General features: G+C 41.5%; 1 protein-coding gene across 2 annotated transcripts in view; it reads right to left on the reverse strand.

Moving 5' to 3' along the window:
• sema6cb (semaphorin 6Cb) overlaps nucleotides 1-11,247 on the reverse strand; it is a 289,021-nt gene extending 277,774 nt beyond the window's left edge. For both annotated transcript variants that reach the window (XM_072461463.1, XM_072461462.1), the window contains exon 1: nucleotides 11,041-11,247. The gene's annotated coding sequence lies outside the window, so the exon portion shown is untranslated. The remainder of the gene's footprint in view (nucleotides 1-11,040) is intronic.
• Between the last annotated feature and the right edge of the window lie 883 nt (nucleotides 11,248-12,130).

A 12,130-nucleotide genomic window follows, 5' to 3' on the forward strand; every position in this document is an offset into this window, starting at 1 on the left:
TCTACACAAACACAATACAACACTTGTACAATCAATAGACAGTGTGCACAGCCATAGCCCACTTTCACTCACACTTGTTTCCTCTGCACAACGAATGCTTCCTCCAATTACCCATGTGGTGGAGGGGAGTGGCGCTTGGAATCGCATGCTACACAGGCAGGAGGGGAGTGGAGGTACCTTCATCTCAAAGCTCCAAAGACTAACAGAAGTGTCATATGAAAGGAGACACTGCATATGGAACCTGGTTTGTTGTTATTCTGCCAGAAAAATACAGATGGAGATTATTAGATTAAAGGTTGAATGGACAATTTTTTTGGCCCAAATCTGAGTCTTATTTCATCGTGGCGTGGACTGCCGATTAGTCCTGCCACGTATCAATCATAAAACGCACCTACCGCTCACCAGCAGCCGCTTGCGGCTCATCCCCACGTTTCCGCGTGTCTAAGCACATTGATCTATAATAATATAGTTCCCTCAATGTACGGGACAAAATGAAGACGGAGAAAGACAGTTCGAGCTGACTCATAAGAAGACGGAAATCTACGGGAGACGAGAGATGTGATGCGATCCGTCGCGCTAATAAACAAACGCACATGTGTGTTGTATCAGTCCGCACGGGGGAGTGCGCATGCGCACTTCCGATTTCTCAAATCGCCGAAAAATTTTCCTTTAAGAAAAATCTAGGGGAATTTACTTCTGGATCCTCGCTGAACAAAGACAATGCATTTGAATCTGACCCACTAAGCGTTCCATGGGTAGTTTTTGCTATTTTACCTTTTTAGTTAAAGGCGCAATGGAAATTTTTTCGGCGATTTGAGAACTCACGCGGACTGATACAACACACACGTGCGTTTGTTTATTAGCGCGAAAGATCGCATCGCATCTCTCGTCTCCCGTAGATTCAAAGTCCAGTCCTGGTTTTCAAGATTTCCCCTACTGGTTACAAGTTACAGTTCCTTGTTCACGTAGAAAAACTATTTTGCTAACCAAAGATAAACATTAGCAGTGGGTGCATACCATTTGTCTTCTTATTATGCAAATCAAAGCACCTTTTGTGAAGGACTTTCTAAAATGGCCCAGACGACTGCATAAATCTAAAAGCATTTACCACTCCGACTTGAGCATGTCCTATACTTTTTTTTAAAACCCACAGCCAAAACCTCACCACCACAGCTTTAACGCCTTCACAAAGATTCTTTCATTCATAGCGGTTTTCTCTATAACATAAGTGTGTGTGAATATTTGCTGACATTGCGTGCTGTAGGTTTGTTTTCCCCTTGGTAATAGCCGACGTCGCTCCAATGTTTCATGAAGCGTATCCAGACTGTTCTTCCAATGCTCCCGGTCCAGCACTTGTGGCTCCTCAGGTCTGGCAAGATCTTACTAGTGCTTGAACATAGGAGGGATGGCGTGAGTGCGTGGTTGACTATGGATTGTTCTCAACAAACCGCAGGAAGACAGCCAGGACTGGATGGAGGGGATCTTGGTCTGTCAGCGGGGCGTCCTTAAAAAATGAAATAAAAAAAATCTCCCGCTGGGTTGTTCACTTCTATCTGAATTGTAGCCTCTCAATGAACTCTGGGATCTTTTCCTACACGCTGCGGTTTCTTGCTCTTTTCCAAAGACTTGTGGGGGCTAAACTGTGCCAAGTTCGGGCTGCAGCAGGAAAGCCGCGGCACGTTATGTTTTTTTGGGATCAATGGTAATTACAAGCCCCGAGGAGATTTGAATCCAATAGCTGACGATAGGAGAAACTTGCAAGGCGTCTCACTGGAAATGCATGTGGTAAATGTAATAGCCATATGAAAGGCAGAAAAATACTTTGATAGAACTAAAAAACAAACAACCACTGTACCTCTTTAACAAATGCTTGATTATGTTTTCTCTACAGAGACCTTTTCAAATCTCAAAAGTAGGTTTCCCTTGGAGTAAAGGTTTATTTTCTGTAGTAGTTTTATTGGCAGATGGGACATGAAAATAAACTCTGGGGACTAGACTTATATTTTTAGTACATCATCCGCAGAGCGTTTAACCCACTGCTCAAGAGTCTCCTTCTGACCAAAATTAGTCTACAGTTATCCCAACTGTGGAATTGGGGTCAACCTCAAAGTTTGAAAAATGAGTGAAAACTAAAATACTTGGTTATTTTTACGTACAGTACGTCCCTTCTAACTTACCTAAAGCTCTTTAGTGTCATAATAGCCAACCTATTGTGATATTGCAAGATTTTTGACGATGCGCTATCAAAAAATGTCAAAATACAAACTTTTTTGGATTATTTTGTTGCAACAAACTTATTATAAATCTTAATAATAATAATAATAATAATAATAATAATAATAACATTTAGTATAGATATCAACTTCTGCAACTAATTATTTTAGCAGTCAACCAACAATTATTTTTTTATTGTCAAACAGTTATTTCTATTGTACAATTCATTTTTTTAAACACATTTCTTACCAAATAAAGGTTATTGGTTGAAATATGGTGTCTGAAGGCTTCTAGGTGGAACATATTTACAAATAAAGTGTATGTTTACGGTTATCAAAATGTGACTGATTTTTCTTAGAGTAGACTAGTCACAATTGGTCATCAATTAATTTATCAAAAAAGAAAAACTGAAATGTCACATGGTCACCATCTAACCTAACGGAACTGGAGAGGATTTACAAGGAAGAATGGCAGAAGATCCACAAATCCAGGTGTAAAAAAACTTGTTGCATCATTCCCAAGAAGACTCAGAGCTATACTAGCTCAAAAGGGTGCTACTCAGTACTGAGCAAATGGTCTGAATACTTATGACCATGTGATATTTCAGTTTTTCTTTTTCAATAAATTAGCAAAAAATGTCTTTGTTTTTTCTGTCAAGATGGGGTGCTGAGATGAGATATAAAATTAACTATTTTTATTCTAGCAAATGGCTGCAACAAAACAGGAACATTTAAAAAGGGGTCTGAATACTTTCCATACCCATTACATATACAATTCTGTGAGTTTCTCAAAAATAAAACAATAAATATTGTATTGCGAGATGAAATTTGTAATTATTGTATAAGTGTTGAGAATTGTTACATTCCAAGAAGTTAGTGAATAAAACTTAAGGTTGTTTGACTCACTGCACAAGCCATTAGTAAATGGCTTGTTAGTAATTAGAGCCACTTTAAAAAATAAATGAACAAAACTTCTCCCCGACGTTAGCATGGAGCCCACTTGATGGTTTTGCTGCAGGCGTGCAACAGTTCCTTGCTATTCTTAACCTGTGCATTTGTAACGCTTGGTCTGTCGTGTTAATGTGATTTGGAGGCTGGAGCTGGGGCCTGGATTATGGATGAGCTGGAGCCTGTGGGGCTGACAGGTGATAATTCACTCCCCAGGGGTCGCACACCCTTTACTGGACACACACAGGAGCCGAGAGAAGGAGGACGGAGACAGAAGAGAAGATGTGCAGAGCTAGCTTGCCCCTCAACAAGCCGCATCCTCATTGGGCTGCTGTTGTCATGGGAAACGGGCCATTATCAGTGTGAAATATGAGGTGGCAGTGACCGCAGTGGCTCCCAGGTGCAGGGCCAAATACAGTCATATTATGCTGTGGATGGGGAGGCAGATTACATGTAGTTTATAGAAGTGCAAATCTCTTCTTTATACAAGAGCTTCAAGGGGCTACCACCAGACATAAAGCCATTTCTCCACATTTAAAAAAAGGCATTGTACCCGATTATTACCTTCTTAAAACATGAAAAACAAAACTAGTTATTTGAACTGTTTGTAGCAGTACAAATTGATTGCTCAGTTGCCTTATGTCTTCTGAGCATCCTAATCAATCACCATTTATTTATAAGTGCTTTACACAACTTTTAGAGGCCAGAGCAAAGTTTACCATCACAGTAAATCTAACAAAATTTGGGATGCCAACAGTGCACTTCCGGCTTCACAGAGAACAACATGTTATCTTAGACAGCACACAGGTGTCTCATTTTCACCCCAAGAGCTTTTACAATGCTTTTGGGGTGCCCGTATAACATTTTTATTTATATGTATTAATTTCCGATAGGTGTTTTTATTGCTAGAACTACGAGTACCACAATTCTTTGCAGCAGACACCCCTTTCCCGTGCTGCTCAATGCTGCTGTGTGTGCTGCTGGATCATCATACCAAGGGCTAAGAAGTACAGAGCCTGACTAGACTTGAGCAGTGGTCTGAGCGGGAAAGAGACATGTGGCTTTGGAAAACACGTGGAAGAAAGAAAGAAGACATTTTTTTGGACGTTAGAGCTGTGCTAAAAGCGGCACTAATGTGGAGCAAACAACAAGAAAACAAACTTCTGTGATGACAGCTGGGTGAGGAAAACATCCAAATCAGGGCAAACCTGGACAGATCAGGAGCCACAGCTAAAAACGGGTCAGAGTGTAATGAACATGACAGAGTGAAGCTGCTGTGAGCTCTGACTGCGTCTACACTAATGTGACTGAATACAAACACAATGACCTAATTTAATTCACATTCAATTAAGCAACAGCAAAACAGGTCTGTGATATCAGAAATCACATTTCGGTTCCTGCTGCTGACGCATAAATATGGACTCCGTTTTTCACCTGCTGCAGATTTGTGCAACAGTGTCCACATAGAACTATTACTATATAAAGCAATTTATTTCTTATGTATTTTTATGGTTGTATTTTTTACATTACATTAGCTGGTCTCTCAAGTTGCTCACGTTGGCAGTACAGTGCTGAACATAGCAGTGGAGGCAGCACACACTAGTCCATCTATCCATCCATTTTCTTCTGCTTTATCCGGGGCCGGGTCGCAGGGGTAGCAGTCTAACCAGGGACTTCCAGACTTCCCACTCCCCAGACACTTCTTCCAACTCCTCCGGGGGGATCCCGAGGCGTTCCCAGGCAAGCCCAGAGACATAGTCTCTCCAGCGTGTCCTGGGTCTTCCCCGGGGCCTCTTCCCAGTGGGACATGCCCGGAACACCTCCCCAGGGAGGCGCACAGGAGGCATCCGGAACAGATGCCCGAGCCATCTCAGCTGGCTCCTCTCGACGTGGAGGAGCAGCGGCTCTACTCCGAGTTCCCCCCGTGTGGCCGAGCTCCTCACCTTATCTCTAAGGGAGCGCCCAGCCACACGGCGGAGGAAACTCATTTCGACCGATTGTATCCGCGATGTCCTTGTCCTTTCGGTCACTACCCAAAGCTCATGACCATAGGTGAGGGTAGGAACGTAGACCGACCGGTAAATAGAGAGCTTTGCCTTTCGGCTCAGCTCCCTCTTCCCCACAACGGTCCGATGCAGCGACTGCATCACTGCTGCCGCTGCACCGATCCGCCTGTCGATCTCACGCTCCATCCTTCCCTCACTCGTGAACAAGACCCCGAGATACTTGAACTCCTCCACTTGGGGCAAGGACTTCCCTCCCACCCACCTGAAGAGGGAAAGCCACCTTTTTCCGGTCGAGAACCATGGCCTCGGATTTGGAGGTGCTGATTCGCATCCCAGCCGCTTCACACTCGGCTGCAAACCGTCCCAGTGCATGTTGCAGGTCCGGGTTTGATGGAGCCATCAGGACAACATCGTCTGCAAACAGCAGAGATGGAATCCTTTGGTCCCCAAACCGGACCCCCTCCGACCCCTGACTGCGCATAGAAATTCTGTCCATAAAAACTATGAACAGAACCGGTGACAAAGGGCAGCCCTGGCGGAGTCCAACATGCACCGGGAACAGGTCTGACTTACTGCCGGCAATGCGAACACAGCTCCTGCTCCGGTCATACAGGGACCGGACAGCCCTGAGCAAAGGGCCCCGGACCCCGTACTCCCGGAGCACCCCCCAAAGGACACCCCAAGGGACACGGTCGAAAGCCTTCTCCAGATCCACAAAGCACATGTGGACTGGTTGGGCAAACTCCCATGAACCCTCGAGCACCCGATGGAGGGTATAGAGCTGGTCCAGTGTTCCACGACCAGGACGAAAACCACTCTGCTCCTCCTGAATCCGAGGTTCGACTATCGGTCGGATTCTCCTCTCCAGTACCTTGGAATAGACTTTACCCGGGAGGCTGAGGAGTGTGATCCCTCTGTAGTTGGAACACACCCTCCGGTCCCCCTTCTTGAATAGACCGCAGAATAGATCACAGTGCAAAACTCCAATGTTTTAAATGAAACTAAAGTTTGAGAAAGCTATTCACAGACTCATGACAGCTTCTGTACAGTCCCCGACAAACGTCCGAGTTGAATGATCTGAACTACCTCCACTCTGTATCTGCGAATGCTTTACACATTCTTATATTGAGCGCTTGATGTGTAATGCCCCGCCCCCCCCGCCTCAGTCCCCAGGCTGCAGTTGGGAGCCTATTTCAACCGTCATTACCCTACGGCCCATTACTGCCGATGCCATCTCCACACTCGGGACCCCCACCAACCAACGGCCGACGCCAACTTCTCGTCACTTTCATCCAAAAAACGCAAGAGCAGAAGTGGAAATGGGAAATAAAATTACACCGTGGGCTAAATGCACCATTGGTCATGCTAAGTGAGGGATGGACCCATCACGCCTCGGACAGCCGGAATTTCAGCTTTGACAGCGAAATGAATGCAGCAGCTTGTCAGCAGAACAGGTCCTGTGCTAATGGTGTTGTGTGGGAAATTATAAATAAATAAATATATATAAATTTATATAAATGTATACATTATATATTTTATAATATATAACATATATAATAATATATATAAATGTATATATTATATATATTTGTAAATAAATATATTTATAAAAAATGTCAAAGCAATAGCACCCCTAAGACGGTGAAAGCGATCATAAAAGAGGTATAGCTTGTTGAAATCGGTGAGTGTTGAGTGGAAACGCGTCAAAAATCCTACAATCCTAAAAAGCAATAACATATAGTGTCTGCTTTATGAAATCATAAGCAGACACTCAATAAGCAGACACTCAATTAGAATGTGATTCATGGCACATGAATACCTAATTGCTAAACATACATTATTGCATGATATTTTCAATAAGAAGAATAACATGTTTGAGGAAAGCCTCAGTCATCCTTTGCCATCTGCTGTAATCTAAAAGCATATTGCAAGACAGAAAGTCTAATCAATTAAAGTGATAAGAACCCAACTGCCATGAATGAACCAGAGTGTGCGTTTTTGAAATACAACCTCTGAACATTATGACATTTGTAGTTAGTAGCATTCAGCAATAAATTAACATTAAGAGCAAAGGTTGATAACAACAGCACTAACCAACTGAGCAGGATGACTGGCTTTGAGGAGTGAAAAGTGGCACTAGATTCACTTGCCCCATTGAGGTTTTATCTCAGCAAACATGTTTTGGGGGCTTATAAATTTAGTTTTATGTTTCTATATATATATATATATATATATATATATATATATATATATATATATATATATATACACAAGAATATGGGTTGACTGCTATGTATTATAATGAAATGAGCTAATGGTGGCTGCAGGGAAACATTCATATTCTTACAGTACAGTAAGAGCATATTTCATTCTGAACTGAATAATGATGTAAGTTGTCTCCATTGACACAACCCTTATTAGATTGCTACTGGCCATTACTTAGTACGAAATATTGTGTTATGCCCTAAGTATTATACATTATTTATTCCCAGAGCCATTATCAACTCTATATTGTAGTTTTATAATCATTAGGTTACCTACTTACGGAAGAAGTTATGCGCTATTCAAATTAGGTTGGAGTTCTAATTTTTCAGCGTTAACGGAGTGTCAAAATAAACTGCCTATGCCAATTCAAAAGACGTTATCTAAAACAAGAGTCTCATAAACAAGGGGCCTCACATCGCGATCGTATCCAGGACCTCGGGGAATTGGACTAAGTTTATAGTGAAATTGGAGGAATATACTTTACATTAAACATCAATTTTATAAGAACATTTGAGGCAGGAGAAGGCATGGCGTGAAATAGCCGAAGGTTTGAAGGCAAACAGCCTAATTCATGCAAACACGGCAGCCACGGCTTGTTATTGCTCTGAAAAGAATCACTCTAATAAACTTGTAAGGATTTGAAACCTTTTTCATTCGACCAACATTTAATATTTAAGAAATATAAAATAGTTTGTTGCTTACATGGCATGTAGCTGTACAGAAGCAGCTTTGATGGTGAAGACGGGACACCTCTAAATATCTGTGCAGCTGAAGATTATTTTAAAGAACTTAGCCGAGGTCACCAAGGAGCAAAGCTTGAGCTTAAGCCATGCTTCCACTACATTAAAGGGAGATATTATGCTTTCTTTTTTTTTCCCCCAGAAACCGGTTCATTGACTTCCTGTTAGAACTGCAGAACTGATAAGCTCCACCTCTTCATAGTGACATTTCTCTGTAACAAGCAGGTAGAGTGGTTAAGGCGCAAGCACATATGCTGGGCTGCAGTTGCAGCCGGCCACAAGTGTCGTGAGTTCGGATGTGGACGGGGTTAGGAAGTAGATGAAAACAGGAATTAAAAAAAAAGGAGTCAATCACAATACAATTCCCCCTTTAAACACCGTAAACAACATCCTTACATGGACTTCCCCACCATGAAACACTTTCACACAAAATGCCATGTTGAAAGCCTTGTTTATTCTGCTCTCCAGCACTTGCACGAAGCAGCTACCCTAAAACCACACGATCATGTCCACTGGGCTGCAAAGTCACTGTACTACAACATTACCACAAGCTGTTGGTGGCCTCCCCCTGGCTACAATCACATCACCAATGCAACTAGGAGGGAAAGGGAAACACTGAGAAATACATCAAATTAATACAAATGTTCAAGGATTGAAGGAAGTAAAGCAGGAAAACTTTAAAGAGGACATATTCTGCTTTTTGGTGGGTATTTAAACCTATGATTTTACATTGCATTGTAAACTGTAATATTGATCGAAAGAGGCTTAATAATACAAAACGAGACCAATAACTTCCTTTTGAAAACTACAAAACTAATAAGCCCCTCTTCGTAGTGCCATTTCATCATAACAAGCAGCAGATTTTCATTTACAAGTTTTTTTTAATTGTTGAACATGCAAAAATTACATTTACTTTTACTCAGAAAAACTGCCAAGTACCGGTAAATACAGAACAGTGGGCAGGGATAGGGAGTGTGTGAAAATAGAGATGTTCTGAGCACACAAGGAGTGTTGTAGTAGTAAACATGCATGAATCAACTCAAAAACAGACGTTTGAGAAGCAGAATTTCAAATACTGCAAATGAAGAAACCTTTAGGTTACAGACCGCTGCAAACGGGTTCCAAAATTAATAATATTGTGTTCCAATCTTTCTTAAATGTTCTCCTGGAGGGGTTTGACCACTCTTGAGAAGAAATCAATTTTTTAATTCCAAAAATGCAGATTTAAATCATGTCGGAATGACCAAGTAATCCAATGATGAGTGAACAGCATTACAATATGGTTAAACGCTCACAATATATGACGCTGTAAAGCAAGCCATTACTCGCCTTGAAACTTTTTGGAATTCATGATTTCTTAGCATAGCAACTCTAACTTTCAGCTATGAGGAAAAAAACATGAGAAACTCAAACATGCTGAATAAAGTGGTTTGTTTCTGCCTGGACCCTGGAGATGTAATTGTTGTTCAAAATTCCGTAAAGGAGGCAAAGTGAAGCAGACAATAATACAAATATGACAATTTCACGGATGTAATCAGATACATTTACTTTACTAAAAGGTTTTTAGTTTTTAAATTCTCTAAATTTCTCATTTCCAAGCTGGAAATGCAAATGCGTGTTGTGGTTGTAATTAAGCTTAAAAATTGTAATAGCACAGGGAGTATAATTTGTGGATAAAATGAAAAAAACTGAAGCGTCATAAACTGCAATAAATCAGCAAATAATGCCAAATAACTTGTTTTCCTTTGCCAACAGCACCTCATTTGTTATGTTGTTATGTTCTGTGTTCAATCCCATCTTTTGTATTGAAATCACATTAGGTCAATATTATTTAAACTGTTTTTTGCATCCGTAATTTAGAACGTTTTTGTCTGCAAACTTTTAAAAGGATCCATTTAGGAAAAGTGGAAGAGCAGGCTGTTGCATATCGGGCTGAAACGTAACCAGCATCCCTGCATCAATTACAAAACAAAGCAAACCCAAGCCAGCAAGTGCAGACCTGAGAAAACCTTAGAAGAGAACAAAATAATTCTCTTATATCGCTCTTATTTTCTCCTCGCACGCTGATATTCAAGCCCATCGCTGTCTGGCTGCGTCTTAACCTCGATCGCTTCTCAAAGTCTGCGTCCCAAAAATAAAGGGAAAAAAACCTGTAGAACAATGAGCTCATCGTTTCTCTGTTTTTTTCCTTTCCTCCCTGCAAGTTTGGCATCAAGACAACAAAACTAGCAGACAACAAGCATCGTTTTGCACGCAAACGGGACACGCCGCGGTCCGTTTCAGATGCAGCAGTGTCATCATTGTTCCCTCGAAATTTGTGCTGTCACAAGCGGAATTGAAAGGACGACAAATGCATTGCGAAGTTCTGATTATCGAGACTGGATAAATGGACGTTGTTGTTGATGCTCTTTTTTTGCGTAAAAACGTGTCAAGCAGTAATAAACGTGGAATGAGCATTTAATGACACATGCGTAGTAACTTAACTACGCTGTCTCTATAAGCAATTGTTACGACAATAATAAGACAGTACGTTTGTTCTGATGCAAAAAACTTAATGTGTATTAAAGAAACGTGAAAATGCAAACAACAAGCAAGCATTGACAATGATATCTTCTAATTGATGGCGAATACCGTTATAATTCTTTTTTTTAAATGGCTTATTGCAAGACGATCAATTCTACTTTAATAAAAAAAAAACAGGATAAATCTTAGGGATAACAGGGACACTCCAAATGCGTCCAAAATGAGCATTGCCAACAATTAGTTTTAGCGACGCCAAAAACTCCTAATTAGTCAAGTAAAGCACAGCTGCGGCACACGCAACTCTCCGCCAACTACTGCAACACGAAACCGCTCGTTTTTTATTACCTTATTCCCTTTGTTTCCAGGAAAAAAACGTTGTGGAGTCAATGAAGGGATAGTCACGTCGAGGTGAAGCTGTAAAAGTCGCGGCGGCAATGGCAGCAGTGGTTAGGTTACGCGTAGTTGGCGTCGCCGAGCGGATAGTATTCCCAGTAGCGGTGAAAAGGCGCCCTCTCCTCCGCCGCTGTGACAAGACTGAAGTCAGACTGGAATCACAACACGCTCCGGCAGGGAAGAAGGACCCGCCCCCCCGAACGGTTTTGACAGGTGGTCGGGCCAATGGCAGAGCAGCAAAGAGTGATGGTTTGGCTTTGATTGGCAGAGAGGTTTTGGAGATGTTACGCAGGCCACGCCCAATCCAGATGTTGAACGTCTAAACATCGGGACGTGAAACAAATGTTCAGCGAGTACAAAAGCAGGGCAGGGGTTTAAAAGTGGGTTTATACAGATAACCAAAACAGTTCTGATAAGAGCAGAGAGTGTAATAGTTTAGCCTGTAAAAGTGTTTTTATTTTATTATCTGCTTTTACTCTGGTAGCAGTTCAATTTACAACCATTTAAAGGTGCACTATACAAAGTTTTGCTGGGTCACCTGGTTGGCTCAGTGGGAATGTGATTGCCTGGAATGTTCCACATTATAGCATGATACTTATCTACCTTGCTTTTTTTATTTTAAGATTTTTTAGACAGGGCAGTTCAGCCTGAAATGGGGATGAAGGAGAAGAGAGGACACTGCGGCCGGCTGAAAGTGGAGCCCGGCATGTGTGCTGCCGCTTAAACTGCTCGACCACCAGGCAGCACTATCTATCTTGCTTTCGTTGACACTCACGAGTGTTTTTGTTGCCCAAAAAAATATGTTTATGTATTCTTATCAATCAATAGAATTTTATTTATGGAGCACAATTTGTACAAAAGTGCAATTCAAAGTGCTTAAAAACACAAATACAATACTGTGTAAGTCACAATAACTAAATAAAAACACATTAACATGTTTTTTTTTTAAATAGTAAAGACAAGATAAAAGTATTTCAGTGATAAAAAAAAAAAAAAAAAAACAGCTGGGGTGAGGGCCTGTCCAACAATCTCGGGAAGGCTA

Source organism: Eucyclogobius newberryi, unplaced genomic scaffold, assembly GCF_026437365.1.
Source record: "Eucyclogobius newberryi isolate DKJ021-1_F unplaced genomic scaffold, fEucNew1.0.hap1 SCAF_3, whole genome shotgun sequence".
NCBI classification, from domain to species: Eukaryota; Metazoa; Chordata; class Actinopteri; order Gobiiformes; family Gobiidae; genus Eucyclogobius; species Eucyclogobius newberryi.